Source organism: Arachis stenosperma, chromosome 3 (genome assembly GCF_014773155.1).
Source record: "Arachis stenosperma cultivar V10309 chromosome 3, arast.V10309.gnm1.PFL2, whole genome shotgun sequence".
NCBI lineage: Eukaryota > Viridiplantae > Streptophyta > Magnoliopsida > Fabales > Fabaceae > Arachis > Arachis stenosperma.
In genome coordinates, this window is record NC_080379.1 from 169,135,059 (window position 1) to 169,142,314 (window position 7,256).

Here is a 7,256-nt window from a genome sequence, read left to right on the forward strand (position 1 = left end):
AAGAAACATTTCCAATCTTTTAACATCGAGTAAAGTATCGTTTTTGTCCCCAACATTTGGGGTAAATTCTATTTGTGTCCCTAACGTTTAAATCGTCCTATTTGTATCCCTAACGTTTGTAAAAGTGATTCAATGTTATCCTGCCATTAATTACACATCATGAACGCTTTAGTTTGAGTTTTAAAAATCTCTTCTTGAAATTAGAATACAAATGTCTTGGATAGAATCGATGATCCATTTCGAAAAATAGCTCATCAAAAATTGAAACTAATTCCTACAACATTTACATAATTCACTTTTCTAGGGACATAATTGAATCTAAACACAAATAGTGGGTATAATATTAAAATCGAACACATTCAAGTGAGACCTAATTGAGAATGAATACATTCAAGTGAGAATAATTGAAAAATATAATCTGATTTGTTAGTATAATTGATAGTAGGATAACATTGAATCACTTTTATAAACGTTAGGGATATAAATAGGACGATTTAAATGTTAGAGACACAAATAGGACTTACCCCAAATGTTAAAGACAAAAACGATACTTTACTCTATAACATTTCAGTCATTTAATTGACATTAAAAAAAAATATATAATTATGATTTGTGGGCTGAACGCATACGGTAATAGGTAATAGCTAGTTGTCTTTTGAATGCATGTTTGACTTTATTTAATTGTGTTCACCAAAAATACTCATCCTAGAAATAATTCAGTCTTAGTGGCTTCGTCTGAAAAAAGCAGAAGGAATATAATGATTTGTGGAACATATATGATGAAGCATAGTTATTGTAATTGTTATATACTTTATTAAATTGTGTCCAAATAAACATAATACATATTATGCATGAAATTTAATTCAACAATAATATGTGTGTTTGGATTAAGATTACAATATGGACAGAATTTTGCACTACATGCTAACAATTAATTACTAGAATATAAATCATATAGAATCATACTGTCCCAATCATGAACCATAATACTTTAACTACCACTATATGAACACTTAACCTTATCTTCGGTTGATTTGTGAGATCAGACGAAAAGCTCGACATAATATATATATATATATATATATATATATATATATATATATATATATATATATATCATTTTTTTTTTCTCTTAAGAAAATATATTGTAACGGATTATTATAGATTCAAGTACATATACTAATACTACATATTTAGTAAGTAAATATGAAACCAAACGAACCAGTGTTTGAAGTTGGTCAGATGGTTGAAAAATGAATGTGCTTAGAGGTGCTCCATTTGTGTAGAACATTGCCAAAGACATCATAGAATGCAATATCTAATTGAGTTTGAGTAAGCTGAAGAGACATGAATCCTTGTGGATCATAATAGAACTTCATCTCTTCTGGCTTCCACCAGTTCATGACACCCCTCCATGCCTTTGACCCACCACCGCTAGTTAAAAACTGGATTGGACTGGTGAAATTCATGCACATACATATCTATTATTATACTATAATTTTGTTTAATTCCAACGTATATATTATTCCTCGTTTCGCTTTCAAATGAAAAGACATGTGACATATATAATGTGTGAAGCAGAGGTATATGGAAGTAGGCACAAGTTTATTATGATTAATACATAACAAACCTTTCAAGACTGCTTATGTGCTGTAGGCAGTGATCGTGTCCATTTATGTAAAGATCAACGTTGTTTTCCTGAGAAACAATAATAAAAAGAAGAATTTGGCTGTTAATGGAAGCAATTGCAGATTATTTATAGCCTTGCAAAACATCATCTGCATTAGGTAAATAAGCATATAATAGTAACCACTAACCCGATTCATCTTTTTTAAATAATAAATATATATGTTTTACGTTACTATATGTTGTTGTCTTATGTATTTGTTTACTAAAATTAAAGAACTTGGAATTTAATTTGGAGAACAGAACAGGCCACATTTGCAATACGAAAATGTTTAGTAACAAAAAAGAATAAACCAAAAGCAGTCCAAACTTAATAAAGTAAATTCTAAACTTTTTTCTGTTTTTGTCTTTTTAGTATTAGCGATTGTAGTAATCCGCCAATTATTGAAATCATCATTTCCTCAAACACTTGTTCATGCTTATATTTAATAGAGTAAGGTACATTACATACATATATATGTAGGTATATATGGTACCTGAAGAATAGCCGGCGCTTCGAATAGTATGGTGACCCACGACAATCTTCCAGTTTGCATTTGATTGTTTGAGAGCGAAATGGAGGTCCCTGAGGAGATTGGAAATGTATCGGTTTCTAGGCAACACTCCTCTCCAACCATAAACATGTTGTGGAGGTTGAGTGAAGTACTTGTCCACAAAGGGAGTTGTATCAAGAAAGAAAAACTCAGCTACTTGTGCATCCACAACATAGGATCTCAAGCATATCCAGAGCATCTCCCCTGTAATCATGGTTACCCAGCACAGTGTACCATAGCTTCTGCAAGCTTGGAGCAGTATAGATTTGAGTGAATGAATAGTCAAAGGCTGCATCATCTGTTCCTTTTAAACCACTCGGGTAAATATTATCGCCCGGTGATATCACAAAATCGATGTCCAATTCCTTTCCAACAATACCCATCTGCCAATAATAATGCATTTATTGTTATTTTTTTAGGTTTTATTTTCCAATTCAACTATGATGAAATTAATTATCAGCTGCTAATAACGTTATAAAATTAAAACCGATAATGACAATAATTCAGACCTAAAAATAACTATAAAAAATGTTATGGTATATTAACATCAGTTCTATATATTTAATTTATGTATATAAATATATGTATAATTTAATTATTTATTTTTTATATATATTTTATATTTTAATGTATATTATATATTAGTGGTTAATTTTAGTGTGTAATTAAAATATAGTTTTTTATTAAATTTAATATTTATAATTTTGTTTATATAATATTTATATTTAGACATAATATTATTCAATTATTCTAATAATAATTTAAAATATAAAATAAAATAATCGATAATTAAAAATGTAATATCGGGTAATTTTAGTATGAAAAAGTTTAGGAAATTAACTAGGATACCAACTAATTTTGTCAACTCTGTTAAGTAACAAGTGTGAGTAGTGTAAAAATTAATCCACATTAAAAAAATAAGAAAGAGTGAAAGATTTTTAAGATGAGATGTTCATTAATTTGACATATTAAGATTTTGAGTTGAATGTGATATCTTCTCATCTTATGTTTTCTCATTTTGTTCCTTCTCATCTTATGTTTTCTCCTTCTTCGTAGTTTTGGATGTTTCTTTATCCTAAGTTCGAATTTTTTTCTCATATTTTAGATGTTTCTTTTTTTTGAATTTTGAATAATTTTTTAATAATTTTAGATTTTTCTTAGATTTTGAATTTTCTTTTTTTTTAGGAATTTAAAAAAAATTGGATTCACTTTTGTTATGTTTTTTATCTTTCTTTTTATTTTTTGAAATGAATTTGAAAGTTTTAAAATGAATTTTAGAATTTTTAAAATGAATTTGAAATTTTTAAAACGATTTTTAAAATTTTTAAAATGTGTGCACTTGTTCTTTTCCCTTAAATTTACTGTAAGTAATAGTGAAAAGTGAAAATAGGGTTAGATTTGGGTAAGGTTGGAGTTTTTTTATTTATTTATTCTGTTGATATTTATAATTTTATTAAATTTACAATTAGGTCTATATATATATATATATTTTTTTTTTTTCTTTTAGTTAAGTTTTTACATTACTTTTAATTTTATAATTAGATCTTTGTTAGTATAAAAAATATTAGAGTTAATGAAATATTTTCGCAAATTGAAGGTACTCACAATTAAAAATCTAATTAGATTTTTTACTACATATCTTTTGAGAGAAATATTTTATTAATTTTAACGTTTTTTGCTTAATTATAAAATTAAAAGTATTGTATGGACTTAATTAATTAAAAAAAATATAAAAATTTAATTATAAATTTGATAAAATTATAAAATACTAATAAAATAATTAAATTATTTTTTATCTTATTGAATTTTTGTTACAATCCACATTATAATTGACTAGAGTTGACTAATATCCTAATTAATTAGCTAATAAAGATGTTTTAGTATAGTTTTGGCTCGGTGCCTCCCAAGTAAAATAATATAATTATAAAGCAGTTATATTGGATGCATGATGCAATGATATGAAGGAAATGTACCTGAAATGCAAGTTGAGATTGATTGTAGGTGCCTCTTCATCCCCAGTCACCAATGACAAAGAGGGTGAGAGAGCCATCTGGTTTAGGTGCATGTTGAAAGCGGTGAAGCTCTGCGGAGGAGTAGGAAGCTACAGCCAAAAACATACACACTGCAAGGAAGCCCATGCTGATGAAGAAGCCCAGGCTGCTTAACCAGCTCTTTATATCATCCAATTATTGCTGCATGCGTGGGCCCAACACACATACATTACCATAAACAATCAATTTTACCAATCACCATTGTTGTTTGTTTCCCAACTCCATGTGCTTAATTATATATCTATCCTGATTGGGATAAGAAAATGAAAGTCTACTCATACAACTGCCTCTCAAACTCACTTCTGTATCTCTTCACCATTCATCTATCCCTTTATATATGCAATAATTATTTTCAAGATAACATACTAAGCAATTCTGATTTTATATATGTGTATTGTCTTGGTCATCTTACAAATACAACAAAATTAAATTTGTCCGCTATCAATCATTTATTCTTATTTAACTCTCATAACTAAACTAGTAATAAGTAATAACTACTTGTGTCTCGTGAGTTATTCTTATTGGAAAGGGATTAAAAAAATAAAATTATTTTATTCACAGTTAAACACTTATAATAACAAGTAAAAACCAAAGACTACTGTGCTCTTGCCGCCACGCCTCCTCTCCCCCAGACCAAAACCAGTCCCTTCCTCCTTTTCCCTCCATCGTCAGCCGCGACTCTTTCTCTCCTTCTCTGTTCGTGTCTTGCCCTCCAGCACTGCCACGACGTTCCACCAGCAACGGCTGCCGCTGCACCTGCATCTCCCTCTCTCGAGTTCTTTTTTCTTTGTTTGAAGCTCAAGTTCTATAATCACACTTTTTCTTTATTTAAGTTAATTTATGATTTAGTTATATGTTAATTTGTAGTTAGTAAGTGAAATTAGTTATCGTTGATTATCATATGCTAAATCTCCTTGTTAAAGTCTAAATAATTAATAAATAGAAATTTTTTATGTAACTATATCAAATATTATTTCAGCTATTAAATTTAATTTACTTAATTTATGATATTTGAAGATATAAAATTAATATTATAAAAATTATATTAATTATACATTATACCTAAATCATCGTATATTGTATGGATCGGACTTGTACTTGTGTCTTGCAATTTATGCAATGTAATAATTTTTATGAATTAATGAGAGTATAAAGAATTAGTTCTAATTAAGTATTCATTATGTTAATATATATGAATGCATAGAAAATATAAAATTATTATAAATAAATATGAAATAATATATTAAGAAGTCATTATCGTCAATTAAACCTCATAATGATTGGATGAACATGTATAACAATTATTTGCTAAAATTTTTGAGCATAATTGAAATAAAAATGTATACAACAATATAAACAAGTTAATATATGATATCCTTATAAATGTATATGATAATATAACCAAGTTAATATATTCTGCTGGATTGTTGTGAATTTAGTTGAGTTTTGACTATGTTGTGGGTTGAGGTTAGTTGGATTTATGAAAACCGTAAAGGTGAATATATGTCTAATTTTATGGGAGGTTATGTCAATTTTTTTAAAAATAATATAAATATTAAAGGATTTGTGTTATATATATGTTGATTAGTGTTAATTGGTATTCTCTTAGCAAACATGATGACAGGTAATAGAGGTGTCGGGAATGGATCTCATGGTCGTGGTAGAATGAGGGTTTCCACCGGTACTCCAGGGATTTCTCAGTCATCGCTCTCAACCTCAACTACCCCATCGACAGGTAGATCTCACGGATCAGCAGTTCATCATGGTCCCGAATCTCAACTACGTGACTCCTTCTGCTATGCCCCTCCGCCCCCTACAGCTCCAGCAACAGAGTCCGCAGTAGGTGATTCCTCTAATGCATCTCAACCAGTTAGATGCTCCTCCACCATCACCCGTCATACAGATGAAGATTTGGCCTGATAGCATGCAGGCGTGAGTACATACTATTTTGATGTCTTTTATCCATAATCTATTTTGAATTTATTATTAAGTGTTATATGTTTGCTAATATTAATTTTTTCATTGATAAGTTTGCACCAAATAACAATGCATATACACAGGAGATCTTCAATGTGATTAAGTCCATGTACAACAATCTATGGTCGAGCTCCACGAAGATCCCTGTTGAGACCAGAGAGCGATGATTTTAGAAGTGGACGATAAGAATCTAATGTTGTTGAATTAACTGTATTTTATTTTGACTAACTAATAATGTTGAATTACTTTGTGCAAGAGAAATTTATATGGGATAAGAAACATGATATCTTGATTAGGAAGATCTACGACCATCGGATAGCTAGGCAACTTCAGCAGATGATGCGGGACGTTTGTCAAGGGCATGATCACCTCATGATTTGGTTCCGTCCAGATATTAAGAAGGAACTGGACTTCCATTTTAGTACTGATAAGGGGTTCAAGCGTCGTTATTTGACGAACAGAACTAACAGGACTTCGTCGAGATCGTCGAAGTATACCGGTGGGTCGGTAATTTTTATGAATACGAAGAGCAAGTTGGTATATAGTTTGCTAATCTTTGTTAATTATTACTTGAATTAATTGTTACTTTATTTATTTTATTAGTTGGTTTTAATATGTGTAGTCTAAGTCGTGGGGTGTGAGACGACATTGACGGAGACCTTAATATCCATTTCATAGTATTTTACTTCTTTGACTTTTTATTATATTCAAACCCTTGATATTTAACAAAATCATTAGTAATTTTGAATTTGTACCCTAATTTTGTAAACAAAAATTTTAATTTGACTACTAATTGTGTGCTAATTGTGCAAAAAATAAAAAAGAATATAAAAAAAGCATATCGTTGGATTTACCGGCAGAATAATCTGATGATACTTGGACGCTACAAAACATAATGTGGCGCCAAATTTACCGTAAAAAAATTCTGACGGTAACCAATCGCTTATTTTTATCGTAAAATTCTATGGTAATTAGTGTTAAATTCAATCCGACAGTAAATTAATTACCA

The 7,256-nt window shown here is 29.4% G+C and overlaps 1 pseudogene; it reads right to left on the reverse strand.

Annotated features, from left to right (window-relative positions):
- Positions 1-1,166: 1,166 nt before the first annotated feature.
- On the reverse strand, positions 1,167-2,602 carry LOC130970355 (purple acid phosphatase 4-like; annotated as a pseudogene).
- Positions 2,603-7,256: the final 4,654 nt, after the last annotated feature.